The sequence below is a fragment of the Lepidochelys olivacea genome (assembly GCF_965140295.1).
Source record: "Lepidochelys olivacea isolate rLepOli2 genome assembly, chromosome: 2".
Taxonomy (NCBI): Eukaryota; Metazoa; Chordata; order Testudines; family Cheloniidae; genus Lepidochelys; species Lepidochelys olivacea.
In genome coordinates, this window is record NC_140412.1 from 223,079,841 (window position 1) to 223,095,487 (window position 15,647).

Sequence of the window (15,647 nt, forward strand, 5' to 3'; positions counted from 1 at the left end):
GAAATGTAAATGTCTTATTTACTTTGTGAATACAGAACAAGTATGCAGAGCAGCTAGAAAACAATTTAGCAAGCAAGAGAGAGAGATATCCATGGGAGATATGACATTCATATTTTATGGTACTGAGAACTGAAATGAATAAACACCTTAACAGGAGATGAAACATGGTTGAAGTGAATTAAAATTTTAAGGAGATTAAATACTGTATTTCATTTTAAAATTTGTACCTGTTACCAGAACTGCATGCTACACATCCACTGTTATAAACATCAAAAATCAGAATTTTTTCTAATTGGATTTTTGCATATAAAACTTTGGGTTCTATTCTTCCATCAGGAATGTGTGTAAACTTTTTTATATGATGTAAATAATATATCAGAGTAACACTACATTACTCTGCCAAATAGTTATACAAAACTGTATATCATACTTCCACAGAGTGAATCTTGAAAAGTTCAGTAATAAATCAAAGAGATCGCATTTCTTACACACTGATGGGATGAGCACACACACAAGAAGCCTGGAATTTCCAGATGGAGAGAGGGAGAGGTTTGTGTATGTGTTGCACCCTTTAAATAAACAGCATGCAAATGGAGATCTGATTTTCAGAGTGCTGGTGGGAAGCACTTTGGGTGGGATTCACGAAAGTGCTTAGGTGCCTAAACCCCAGACTTACATGCCTAAGTCCCACACTGTGATTCACAAATCTCCCACCAAATCCTGTAGGTGCCTAACTCACTCAATGCCTAAGTTTTTCAAAGTAAAAATTCCCTAGACGCCAAAGTTTTTGCCTCTGGGCATGTGTACTGCTGCCTCCCTCTAGGCATCCAGATGCCTATCTCCCACCTAAGCCCCAGTGCAATTCATGAAGCAGGGGAAGATAGTTGTTCCACCACCTAATTCACCCAAGAGTGCAGACACAGTGTGCATCCGCTGGATACACGTAACACATCAGGCCCCATTCAAAAGCCAGGAGGAGGTGATGGTGCCACCACTTTCCACATTATAACTTTTAGCCCAGTGGTTAGAGCACTCAACTGAGCAGTGGAAGACCCAACTTCATTTCACAGCTGTGGCACTGTGTGAAGCCACGAGTAGTTGGAGTAGAGGAACTTGACCCAGGGTCTCCTGGCCACCCACCCCCACATGGGTGCCCTAACTACTGGACTATATAGTCATTCCTTCTTTATCTGGCTCTATGACTCTTTCATTATTTATCCTCAGTGGACGATCTTCAACAGGAGAGAACCCCACATCAGACTATCCCATAGTTCAGTGGTTAGAACACTCAGAGATGGGAGACCCTTATTCAAATCCTTTTTCTCATTCTGGGAGAGGGGGGAATTGTACCAGGGTGTCCCACACCCAACTGAGTGCTCTAACCACTGGGCTAAAAGTTATTGGCAGGGGAAGATAGGGCAGAGGCACCACCATCTCCTCTTCTTCTGGCCATTTTGTGTGGAGCGAGGCCGTTATCTAACACATTTGCAGAAGAAACTACATAGGCCCCTAGGGCCAGGAGTAGGGTTTCTGTTTGAGGATCGTTTGCAAATATAGGTTCCTCCCTGCAGCCTGGACTTAGGCTGCTATTTCAGAGAAAGGGGCAGGGCTTAGCACGAGGGCACCTCCCACAGGTTAGCTGAGGCAAGGAGCTACCTAGCTTTCTAGCTCTTGTGGATCACATTCTAAGGCACCTATCTCTCCCATTCATTTTATAGGGATCCTTAGTGTGTTACCCAGCTTTGTGGATCACAATGATATCTGTGATTTTCTAGGTGCCTAGAAGTTAAGCGCCCCGATGGTAAGCATTGCAACACGTAGGTTCATTCATGGATTTCACCCTGAAGGTGTCTCAAGTTTGGCACCCAAAGTCACTGGTCTCTTTTGAAAATCTTGTCCTACATCTGGATTTACACAGTACCTGTATTACAGCTACATATACTACAGTACAATGCATTTTGTGTTGCTTTAAATAAAATGTCACCATATAAAAGATAAGACCTGCAACTGTGAGTGCAGCCATGCACTCAACTATGTAAATCAAGAAAAATAAGGTTCTTTAATTCTTAGTATTACTATGGCAACCCATTTGTTTGACTGGAAGGTGTCTTTATGCACCATTAAAGCATGGCTGACTTTGCTCTAAATTTCTGAGAAATATTAAAATGCTGCACAGAAAAGACAAGGGGCCATTTTCTGCTCTCATTGACACCAGTGTAAATCCAGAGTCTCTTCACTAAAGCTAATGGAGTTACTCCAGATTTACACTGATTGAAGTGAGAGCAGAATTTCCTGAAGGTGTTATTATGTATAATGGGGTCTGGTTCTCCTTTTGCTAACATCAGTGTAATTCCATTAACTTCAATCAAATTGCTCTTGATTTTTTCAGGTGTCAGAAAAATCAGGCCCAGTATATTTAACTTGACAGTGTCTCTTCAACCTTTTATCAGTGCATGTCCTTCTAACCAGTTTGGATTCAAGGTGCCAAGGCTGATTTATCATTATTTTCCATGTACTGTAGCGTATAAGTGAATTGCATTTGCTTTTAAGCATTACTGTTTGGTGTCATGGATACACTGTTTTGAGTGAATTCAGTGGCTATAAAATGACCAGTTTTTGAGACATGTGTTTTTTTAATTTGCAGAACAGGAGGGTGGGGGATATAGAAGTGGAGGGAACCCAGTTCCGCTTTCTCCCTCCTATTTAATGTATCCCAATCCTTAGAGGATCACATCTTTGCTTAAGAAGGTAGTTCAATTTCCATGCATGTTCTGATCCTTGACTAGGACAGTCTTCTATCTGGCTACCCCACATAAACACTAACGAAGAGAGGGACTCTCTTTTGCTATGCAGATCTGCACACCATAAAACACAATTTAGTCTTATTTGTTAACAATTGAAATATGTTTGATAATGAACGAATTCACGATAATGAATATGAATTGATTTTATATAAACTAGCATAAATAAAGAGACTGTATTTGAAAAAGGCATTCATTGTTTATCTGGCTAGGAAGATTCAAATTAATGATCATTCTGTACCAACCTAGCACAAGACAAAAATAAATAAGAGACAGAAGGGTTGCCAACTCATTTGTTTCAAACACCAAGAATCCATGATGCTCAAAATGAAGAAAGCTCATTAGTATCATTCACTTGGAGTATTTTAGAAGGTTGTATTAATTTGATTTAGGACAAGTTAAACTACTTGACAGCTCTGGAACCGTGTCAAAGAGGCCTTTACGTTGCAGTTAGCTAAAAAAAGAACTGCCTCTAATGATAATGAAACTACATGATAAGAGGCCTAGGTCATGCTAATATTTGACTGGCTACAAAGAATAGTAATTGAAGGAAGGTTATTACAATAAGGATATTGTTATATAAATTCAAGAATTTTTACTGATACACAGCTAGTCTGAGATAGCAAAGGGAATTTGTATAGCACAGAAAAAAATTACTGTATATATGTTACAGATTACACACAAAAAGCTATATTAAAAGAATGTTGATTAGGTTGCAAAGACAAACACTTGGAAGTTGGGAAGTGTCATAATTAAGGTTGCTGCTGCAACTTTAATTCTGCCCCACCATGTGTCCATGCTGTGCACCTCATGAGATTAGGGTTTTAGAGAATTAGAGAATCTATACTATAATGTACGCATACAAGGGGGCAGAATTAAGGTAGCAGGAGCAAGCATAAGTCTGGCACTTTCTAATTTTTGAGTGTTAGACTTTGCAAATTAAATGACATTCTTGTACTACAGCTTTTTGAGCATAATTTCCTAGGGGTTGTTTTTTATTAAAAAGGTAAAAACAAATTTTGACACCCCCCCTCGCAACCATGCATCATCAGCAGGGTTTGAACACCCTGTACCTTCAGCACAAACTTCTATCACTTGAGCTACAGGACTAACCGTATCAACAGGCAGCAGGAGATGGCTGTTATCCATGAGTGGAGGAACACCTCACTCTGGAGGGGGTTATTAGAGACAGCCAAGCCTTGCTTTCTCTCCCCCACCCTCTCCCTCTAATGCCAGGCAGTGAGAGAGCTCCTAGCATACATGAGGTAAAAGAGCTAGGCCTCTGGGACCACATGCTTGGTTAGGGATTGGGGAGAGACAGGGACCCAAACCAACTCATCCTCTGCAGCATTCCCAGTGCAATGCTTGCCACCTGACTATTTAGGACATTCGTGTTCAATTATTTTTGGCCTGCTGCCAAAATAATCATTAGAAATACAAGTGAGAGAAAAGAAATGGCAAGTTTCAAAATGTATATCAAACCAAAACCTAGATGGAACTTCATTGGACAAAGAAAGGGCACTCCTTACCAAGGGGCTTTCCTCCTGCCATAGTTCAAAAGCCTACCACAAATAATACAGGTGTTAGAGCTTTTCCAAAACAAGGTCTCAAGATCAGAATGGAACCTAAATATAGGGGTCACAGCTCACTACCAGATTGCCAATGGAATATGTGAAGGGATAAAATTTTCATCAGCATGAACTTTATTAGGCTGTTTTACTCACAAATGGCAAAGCTATGAGTGAGTTATTAACAAGCCTCAGTCATGTATTCTGTATATGTCACACTATGGAAAAGTTTAAATTTGGGAGAGTTTTAAATATATCTGTTGGGATTGTTTCTTATATCCACTTACTTGTGAAGGCAGGTGCCTTAATTACCATGAGTCTAACTGTCTAAGGTTCAACGGGAACCATTGAATTGAAACCTCTAAAAACAATGTAAAAGGATTTCTGTATCTAAGACTGTCACTGCTTTAAAATCCAATCTTTCACGCCTTTGCATGACTAGGAGAGCATGCTGGACCCCTTACAGAGCTGGAAATATCCCCTTCATAATAGCATATAACTCCTGTTCTATCCCTGCAAAGATATAAGACCTCAAGAGTTTAAAGCTATGACATTTTTATTTTCAGAAAAAGCTGTCCATTGATGCAGGGCTGAATCTTTTCCATCCTGGTCCTCAAAGTGGGGTGTTAATTTTGTGGGGAGTTCGATATTTGGGGAAGAAGGAAATATTTTTTCTGGCAGATATATTCATTTTTTAAATGGCAGCCATTTAGTTGATTGGGATGTTAGAACAAGTGCCAGAGATCTGGATTAGTGAGCAGAGGGCAAGTAAGGTGGTTAAAGGTGAATGATAAATCTATCACAAACCTTTCCAATTTATCACATAGACATATGTGGTGTATATTTCTCACACAAGTGTTGTAAAGGAGGAGAGATTTAAGGTGAGGACACTTATGAATTACTTCCTCTCTGTCAAGTCCAAACAGCTCAAGTTTGTTAAAGAAGAATAAAATCAAATTGCTACTCTGATATAGTATAAACATGGAAGTTAGCAGATTAACTATCATGCAATCTCTGTGTAAAATATAAACAAAAGGGAGGAAAAGGTGAAGGTGGAGTTCAACTGAGGTGAAGATGGTATTGTGTGGTGGAGAGGATGTGTACAAAAAAAGCCCAGAATAAAAAGTCAGTTGTAGGTCAAACAGTTTTATTTGGTACTAAGAGAGTTCCTGCCTGCCTTCAAATTGGAGCTGGGATGGGTGTTTTGAAAATAAAAATAAATGGACTGCCTGGGCTACAGACTGTTGGAGGACAGTAAGAGAGAAACTCCTGGGGGAAAGCATGTGCAGAATTCATGTCTCCCTGTAGATTTTTATTTCTCCTCAGAAAATATATTCTGCTGGAGAGGCACTGCAGTTACACCTTTTGCCCACAAGGGGCTGCTGTGGTGCCAGAACAGAGGGCAGCCAGCAGAAGATAGGGAGGAGGAGAGCCTAAGTGAGGAGACACAGGATATGGGGGGATAGACAGAGCAGGGCACATGGGGCTGCTGGGGGGGTCACATAAACCAGGGTTCAGAAGGATTAGTTGTGGGGACAGACTGGAGTGGGGCACAGGAGCTAGTAGAGTGACAGCATTGAGCCAGGGGCTGAATGGGAGTGGAGGTGCAGGGTCACATTGGGATGGGGGAGTGGCTAAGTGGGAGTGCAGGGCCACATGAGGATGTGAGGAGCAGGTAGCTGAGTGGGGATGCAGGGCCACATGGGGATGGAGGGAAGAGGGTGCAGGGACACACAGGAACGGGGAAGGGTGTGACATTCTATACCTTGGGCAAGCGTTCTGGAACCCCCATATTCCTCATTTTTATATAATCGTGATCTTACATATAAAGTATGCCTTGTAAGGTATCAGGGGAAAGGTTATGATCTGCTTAAAGTCATTTCTCTATCCATATATGTATATCATTAATGCATATGAAGTTATGAAAATTGTGTTGTACAGCGATCACTAAAAAAATGCTGTAAGTTGGTGAATCAGCCATATATTAGCTCCCCAGAGGAAATAGCAAGGAAAGTAACCAACACCCAGGCGCGGTGTCAATCAACCCATCAACTGGGCTTCACCTGCATCCTGTCATAGAGGGGTGTGGCTGAGTGGGGGTGCAGGGACACATGGGGATGCGGGGGGTGGCTGAGTGAGGGTACAGGGACACATGGGGATGGGGAACAGGGGTGCAGAGACAAGGGCAGATGTGCCTGCCTGAATGGGAGAAGCTAGGGGTCAGCCAGAGTCTGCATGGGGGAGGTTCCCCAACACCTTAACAATCCCACCCCTCCCCACCCCCAAAAACTGTTCTATATTTCTCCCACTTATACCCAGCAACCCTCCCTGTTCAATCCCAGGCTCCATCCCAGCAACTGCTTTCCTCTCCCTTAGCTCCTCTGTTACACCTGTCTCCCCCTTTGCACTGCTTCTGAGGGATGCAGGAAATACGGTTCTGCCGTGGAGAATGAATTATTACTCAGAGTTCTCTATTAATATGCCTAGAAAGGAATCTATTTGTCAAAAAACATTTCCTGAATCCTTTTCTTTGTCTGTATTGTTGCAGACATACTTTCTGATGGATATTTTAAAATAAATTACCAAAATAATTGAAACTGGCTTGATTATATTCTGTTGTTTTGACAAATAAAACGTGCAGAATTTTGCAGAACTTTAAAGTATTGTGTGCAGAATTTTTATTTTTTTGGCACAGAATTCCCCCAGGAGTAGAGAGATCAATGAGGCATGGCTAGCATTGCATGGCACCTCTCAGGCAGGGAAGTGCTAGTGTGATGTCTGTTGCCCAGCTCAGTGGTAATAGGCAAGAGAGCTTTTTTTTTAGTTTTGTGGGTGAAAGTGCCCACTGGGCGTGCAGGCTTAAAAGGCTATGGGTATCCGTTGTTTTTACACAAGTGTATACAGTGAGTACAGAGACTTATTTTACCAGATTGGAGGAGGTCTTGTTTCTCCTGTTATCCCACAGCAACATAAACCAAGATGTAAATGGATATGGACAATAGCACTAGGTAGCAGTAAGTCATGCTGCTGCCAGCAGTGCAGCCATGGTGCCATCCAAGTAATCAGGCGATTTAAACATAGTGCACACACAAAAAGTAATTAGAAACAAGGGGGAGGATAATAGAGCCTAAATTCACTAGTGGTATTACTGGTCAATGCAAGGTATTCTATATAGTCTATAAAGAGCCCTGTATAGGCCATCCAAAATATAGATAAATATATTCCTGCCTACTGTTACCTCACTACTATTTTATGAGTTCTGCCAAGCTTAAGTGAAGTCTTCTGTTTTTAATTATGATCATTTTATACCAGAGTCCACACAACTGCATAACTGCCAAGTCCTAGCCTGATGTCTGAGGGAGATTTGTGCACCAGCTGAGGGAGTTTGTATGGGATGGGAGAGTTTGGCATTTTGTTTCTCCAGTTTTCCTGTCTTTCCCCTTTTCTTACTTGGTCCTTTTGAACCTGTCTTGTTTCCCAGTTCCTCACATCCCTCCAATCCTGCTGATGTGGTGTGAGTTTTGCATACCTTCAAACTGCCAGCCTGCTCCTCTCCTTCAGTCAAACCAGTCATTGGCATATTTCACCACCAGAATCAGATGCAGGGAGTGCTCAGAGGTTAAATGGGGTGATCCTGATCAGCACTTGGTTCCCAAATCTGGTCATGCAATTCAGAAGTGAGAGAGGGAGAGAAATGGACTGAGCAGGTAATGGTGAACTGGAAGAGAATAGAAGAGGACGACACTGAAGTAGGAGAACTGTCCCAAAGGAGGGACTCTCCTTCAGGTGAAAGTCTTGATAGGTCTGCATCTGTACATTAAAACACAGACTCAGCCTGGATGTGGACAGTTAACATGCACACATTCTAGGCTTGCTCTAATTAAAACAGCATATGGCACTATATTTATATTTCATAGATTTTGTTGTTTGTTAAACAATGTTTCCATCAAATATTCTGAATGTCAGACTTTGATGTGAATGTCAGGACAGAGCACATCTGTGATAAGGAGAGAAAGGTTTGCATCTGTGAGTTAAGCATATTGAGCATGAGAAGAACAGAACTGACACAACTGTCACCCGAAAGAAGAAAAAATCATCTTATAAAAGAAAACACACTGGGCCAAATCCTGTAGTCCTTACTAAAGTGAAACTCACCTTGACTCAGGGCACCAAATTCTGCTCTCATTTATATTGGTGTAAAACTATTGACATCATTGAGTTAATCTAGACTTTCACTGGATTCACTGTGCAGTGCCTGGCCCATATTTTTTAATATTGCATTTTGTTAAATTAGAATTGTGAATCTGTCTTGCTAAAACTGAAAACATCCATACATATTCATGGCTGAAATGGGAAAAAACTGTCACCCAACTGTAAACAGCACTAGATTATTTGAATGTTAATGTAAACACTATACTGCTACCAGGGAGGGGGAGAAACGCTGATAAAATATGCATAGTTGTGTCATGGAGGCTTACACTCTCAGTCCCAGCCAGCCCTTTTGGTTGCTGTCTGGAGCATTCCCCGTTATTCTCAAATACCTACTACAGAGAAATACGTTTAACTCAAACACTTCCCTTACCACCTTCTCAGAGGCTGATTAATGGAGTGGTGAAAATAAGAAAATCAGTGCATATCCAGTAGGACTACATTTGAGAGTGGCAGCAGAACAGAAATTTGGAAAGGAATTTTGAGTTGTCTGAACATGGAGGAGAACAAGGGAGTGGCATTGCAAGGAAATAAGAATATCACATTAACAACAGAGATATTGTATCATGTGAGTCTGCACAGTTAAACTGAGTTAATAAAAAGACATCCTCTAGAGAAGGGTGAGAAACCCATTCCGTACAGGGCAGGGCACTGTGCATCTCTCTCCACTATTCAGATGCGCAAGGAGTAAAGCTGAACCATAGTAACTTTTGAGGGCCTGATGCTGCACTTTAAACACAAGTAATCTCTTGTGAGTGAAGTTACTCATGTGAAAGGAATGGGCTCTTGCATTCTTAAAACATCTTAGTAAGTAGGTAGAGTAACAAGCATGTGTTTTCCACAGCAGTTATGCAGTGCATATACATACACTTTTCTTTCCTTGTGAACCAAATCTGAGTACCTGCAATTCCCATTCAGACCATCAGGAGCTGCAGGCATTCAGAATTGCAGGACTTGGTCCTGTGTCTTTTTCTCTGCTTCTTTCACTGCAGCTAATATGAATTGTTCAGACTGTCTTGTCTGGAGAATGAATGACACTTACTGGTCTGGTCTGGCACTGGGTCAGAGACCAACCCCACAGAAATTGTCCTGGGATAGCCAATAGAATAGACTTGGCATGGAAAGGTCAAAGACTAAATTCAGGGTCAATTAACTCTTTGCAGAATAAAATGGAGCATAGCAAGCATCAACTTGAAATCCATCTGGAACTTATATCTGTCACTGTTGATTCATGGAAGGTCATTGGGCCCGCTCGGCTCCGTTGCTACACCCAGTTCTGAAATGAAAACTCTCTTTTCCTGTGCCCAGAGTATGCATCGTTATTCATAACACCTTAACTTCTTCAAAAAGGTGAAGAAAGATACTCCTCCCACCCTGATCACCAGGTAGTAATCTTGGAAATCTTGGGTCTGATTCTGCTTACCTATGAAGTCAGAGGCTTGCCATTGTCTTCCATTATTATTACAACACCAAAAAAGTATGCTTGGTGTTTTATAGAACAGATAATAAGACATAGCCACAGGTAAGTAAAAGAGAAAGGAGCCATCAGGAGTGAAGATTTAATTTTAAAAAGGAAAATAGTTTGGGGATCAGAAGGCTCCTACAACTCATAGAGGTATTGGGGCTCTTAGGTCACTTAAAAAATCTGATCCTTGGGGCAGGTCAAGATACTCTCATTCATAGCCACAAAGCAGATTTTATAACACTAAAGCTAGAGTTAATAGTTACAAACTACATAGAATGTTCTAAGAAATAAAAGACATATATTACTTAAAACTATACACCTCCCATGCCTGTGGCCAGTATTTGTTCATATCATGTTTCAGGATAATCCTATTTTATTCAATTTTTTCAAAATGAAATTGACAAAGTAATTCTGTAAATGGTTCAGACCAACATTTTCTAACACCACAAATGTTTTGTGCTTTGGGCCAGGCCACATTGATATGTACACACACTTACACTTTTTGATATCTGGCTTTGCATATTAAAACAAAACAAGATCTGCAATAGGAAATTAGTGATAGTGCTAATATTCAGGTTCGTATTGCTTAGACGAGTCATTGCCCTATAAACAAATAACTGAGTCAAGTATATTCCAGAATCTTCACTGCAGATTTTGAACAGTTCCTCTTTCAGCTTGTTGAAGGGGAAATGGAGACTATCTCAGACCTAGGTCAGCAGTTTCTCAACCTTGGGGCTATGCCAATGTGGGTGGCTGCTGGGTAGCAGCAAAGGCTCCACAAAAATACAAAAGAGTATATCTTGCTTTATAGTAGGTGGTTGTTAGAACTCCCCCTCATCCTCCTACTACTCAGCCCATAACAAATGCTTCAGGGGAAAATGTGCCTACTACCGCATGCTTCATGGGGTGCAGGCTATTCCTCCTGTGCAATGGTCCCACTCTGTGCACTGGTGCGGAAAGAGGTAGAGCTAAGGCACAGCTTCCTATGCCTCCCACTTTGGGGTGCTGTGCTCTTGCAGAGGAGAAGGGAAGAAGCAATCCCTGTGCTCCCCAAAGTACATGGACTGTAGCTTTGCCTGGCCATACAAGAGATGATAAGGATCCTTGTATTCTTCTTTCATCCCTTCCTGAGCATCCACAGAAGAGTTTAGGTAGGATCTGACCCATTAATAGTTTTATTAAAACACCTTAAAAGAACATGGACCAAATTTTGCTCTCAGTAACATTACTACATTTGGTGTAATTCAACTGAAGTTAAGCGTAGCAGTCTGTGGTAAGACACAGCTGAATTACAGAGAGCAGAATTTGGCCCCACTTATTGGGCCAGGTCCTCAATTAGAGTAAATCAGCATAGTTCCACTGACTCCAATGATAACGTGCCAAGTTACACCATCTGATCATCTGGCTCTCTGTATTTATTTCCTAGGGGTCTGATTCTGCTCCTGTTGAAGCTGATGGCAAAACTCCCATTGTTTTCAGTGGGTGCAGGAGCAGGTTCTATGACAGATTAACTGGCACTAGACTAGAATATTATCCCAAAAGCCATCTATCCCTAATGTACAGAATCACCACATTTTTTAACTCCACTCCTTTTCTGGGGTGTTTTTCTCCCCAAACTCACCAGTGCTCAATCCTGCTGTTTTCCCTTCTCTCTAACCAACTGTCTTGCCAACTGTCCTGGAACCTTCTGGGCCAACATTCCTTCCCTCTTATAAAAAGGGACTCAAACAAGTTTAATCTCTGACAACACTTATTCAAATGAGGAACCTACATGCTGTACCTCTTTTCAGATACTTTTCTTACTTACTGGTGCTCATACAAAGTCATGAAAGTTATGAGTTTGATGTACTATACACATTGAGAGATGTAGGATATATATATATATATATTAGGGCTGTCGATTAATGGCAGTTAACTCTCAAGATTAATTCAAAAAAATTAATCGTGATTAATCGCAGTTTTAATCTCACTGTTAAACAATAGAATACCAATTGAAATTTATTAAATATATTGGATGTTTTTCTACATTTTCAAATATATTTATTTCAATTACAACATAGAATACAAAGTCTATAGTACACACTTTATATTATTTAAGAACATAAGAATGGCCATACTGCGTCAGATCAAAGGTCCATCCAACCCACTATCCTGTCTATCGACAGTGGCCAATGCCAGGTGCCCCAGAGGGAGTGAACCTAACAGGTAATGATCTAGTGATCTAGGTAATGACCTAGTGATCATTTTCATGATTTTTATTACAAACATTTGCACTGTAAAAATTATTTTAAAAAATAGTATTTTTCAATTCACCTCATACAAGTACCGTAGTGCAATCTCTTTATCATGCAAGTTCAACTTACAAATGTAGAATCATGTACCAAAAAAACTGCATTCAAAAACAAAACAATGTAACATTTAGGGCCTACAAGTCCACTCAGTCCTACTTCTTATTCAGCCAATCGCTAAGAGAAACAAGTTTGTTTACATTTACGGGAGATAATGCTGCTCACTTCTTATTTACAGTGTCACCTGAAAATGAAAAGAGATGTTCACATGGCACTTTTGTAGCTGGCATTGCAAGGTATTTACCTGCCAGATGTGCTAAAGATTCATATGTCCCTTCATGCTTCAACCACCATTCCAGAGGACATGCATCTATGCTGATGATGGGTTCTGCTCGCTAACGATCCAAAGCGGTGCAGACTAATGCATGTTCATTTTCATCATCTGAGTCAGACACCACCAGCAGAAGGTTGATTTTCTTTTATTTGTAAAGTGAAAATATTTATAATAAAAAATAAATATAAAGTGAGCACTGTACACTTTGTATTCTATGTTGTAATTGAAATCAATATATTTGAAAATGTGGAAAACATCCAAAAATATTTTTATAAATAGTATTTTATTATTGTTTAACAGTGATTAATTTTTTTAATTGCACAATTAATTTGATTAATGTTTTTAATTGTTTGACAGCCCTAATATGTGTGTGTGTGTGTGAATGGAAAATGGAAAATAATCATTTTCATGCAGAAACATTTGCTTCATAAAATAAATGGGTTATCATAATTCCTGGGGCAAACCATCACTTTATTGCACCATGATTAAATCCCAAGATAGTAAATGTCATTAAACTCTCATTCAAAACTAAGTGTCTGTTTCCTCTGTCTCACGTCCCCCAGGCTTTCAGTTTTACTTTCTACAGACGTAACATCTCCCAAAATACATATTTTGTTACTAAAGATTACTTAATGATCACAGTGCCATTTCCTGCCAAATCATCCAAATCAAAGGCATATCTGAGTGACACAAATTATCTCATCCTGGCATATGTAGCTGGAAGAGGGAGAGGGAAATGGACGTTGGATCCTTTACATAAAGTTTTTCCTTTACTGTATGTGAAATTTTCTCCCTGTCAGACATATTTGACAATGTCACCACAACAATTAGATTTTCCTCCCCCACCATTTATTAGGATCAGACATCCCTTTAAAAAATTAACTCATTTCAAATTCCATGTCCAAATTCAGTATAATGGGATCAGGTTTTCAATGTATGTTGTAATATCTAGGGTCCCTTTATCTTCAGGGACCTCCAAGATTCTTTACAGTTCCCTTCCTAATCTGATTCTCTAAATTCTCTAAATTTTAATGGGTAGAAGATTATTAAAGATCATAGTTTGATTTGACACCTTCCTTTCTTCAGATTCTTAGTTTCTAGTTACTGAGAACCAAATTCTTGCCCTACGTACACAGACAAAAACATAATAATTTTGTCTTTAAGTGGGAATTACATACCTATTAACTGAAACCAGAACTTGCCTCTGAGGCTAAGTGTAGTGGTGGCAAAAACTCCAGTAATTAAGCTACACCAAGCAAGCTGCACTAGTGCAAACTCCCAGTTTAAACAGTGCATGTGTGCGAACCCTGACTTGCACCAGTGCAATTTACCCTGGTTTCAAATAGGGATAAGCTTGTTGAAAGGTATGGTTTACAGTGATGCACTGAGTTTGCACTAGGGCATTTCTTCTTCTCCTGGTAGGATGGGGGGGGGGGCGGCGAGAAAGGGATTAACAACCAGATGTAACCACACAACCCTTTCCATATGGCTCAGTGGATATGAGGGTGTAGTATGGAAAGAATGAGAACCACTACGCCAATGGTTTGGTCCAATGCAGCTACACTGACATAGTTACACTGCTAGCTAAAAACCCAGTGTGAGACAAGGTCAGAATCTACGGCCTTGTCTTACATTGATAAGAAAGTTACATTTAAGTTTAAATTAGTTTAAAAATCACATCAATCTTAAGTTAATTAGACCAGTGCACAGCCCTTTGTAGGATACTCTTATTTTGGTAACCAAAATAAGCCACCTGTAAACTGAAATAAGAGTGTCCTACACAGGACTTTGCATCAGTCTGACTAAATCAGTTTAACTCATATCTTAAGTTTAAATGGAACTCTCTTGTGTAGGCAAGCCCCCTCCCTTGGTGAATGACCTCAGGGGCGTGTCACCAACATTAATCACATCAGGAGTTATAGTTCATGACATAACATTTTTCATAAATGTATCACATACAGGATAAAGTCACACCAGGGTGTCATGGGTCAGCTAACCCTCACCCACTGAGTAAGAAAGATTTGGGCACCCTGTGATGAAATCTCAAGTGCATTAGTTCGATCCTTTGTTGTACTGTGTTCTGCCAGGTGTTTAGAAATTGCCACCCTTTCCAACACTTGTTTACCTAATTTTAGTTTTCACTATTTTCATTTATTTTTCTGTTGCCTCACCATTCAGACCTTTTAAATGAGAAGCAATCCCTGATACTCTTCTCCAAAAAGTAAGGTTTGCTTGAATTTTGTGATTTATGAGAGATAGTCTCCAGCATCTCTCTAATAGAGTCACCTTTTACTGGATCTGCAGTCAGAGATAACATACAGGTCTCACAAAACAGCACAGAAGAGAGATTGGCAACAATGACTTAAAGATATTGGCCTTCTCGGGCTTGTTCTCTTACTTTATGACAGTGAACAAATCAGTCTACTTGCCAAAAGATGTGGGAAAATGAGGGGCCAGTTTCTTTGTTGGCATAACTCCAGTGAAGTCAATGGAGAATCTGACCCAAGGTCCTCACTCCAAAAAGCTTACAAATCTAGGTAAGTATGATACCTGGGAGAACAGATACAGGGAGACACTGCTGAGCATTCACAATAAGATTACATGACAGAAGTAGGTCTTTAGGAGAGATATGAAGGAGGAAAGGGAGGGCTCATGGTGTAAGAAAGTGGGGAGCTATTCTAAATGGCAGGGGCAGCATGTAAGAAGGTATAAGGAGACAAAGGCAACACTCCTCTAGCAACTTGAAGATGGATTAAAGATGGGTCCCCAGGTGACACCTGAAATCAGTTGTGCCTTGTATAATTATTTTATGTCAGATGAACATTCCAGCTGGTGTAGTTCTTAAGAAGAATTGGGAACTTGCCACCATTTACCTGTGCTGGGCACTCCCTGGGTTTGCTTTACTGACTCCACTTCCTGCTTTTGCATTTATACGTGGGATTTCTTTACAACCTCTAATAGGTGAACTTGTTTTTCAGCTGA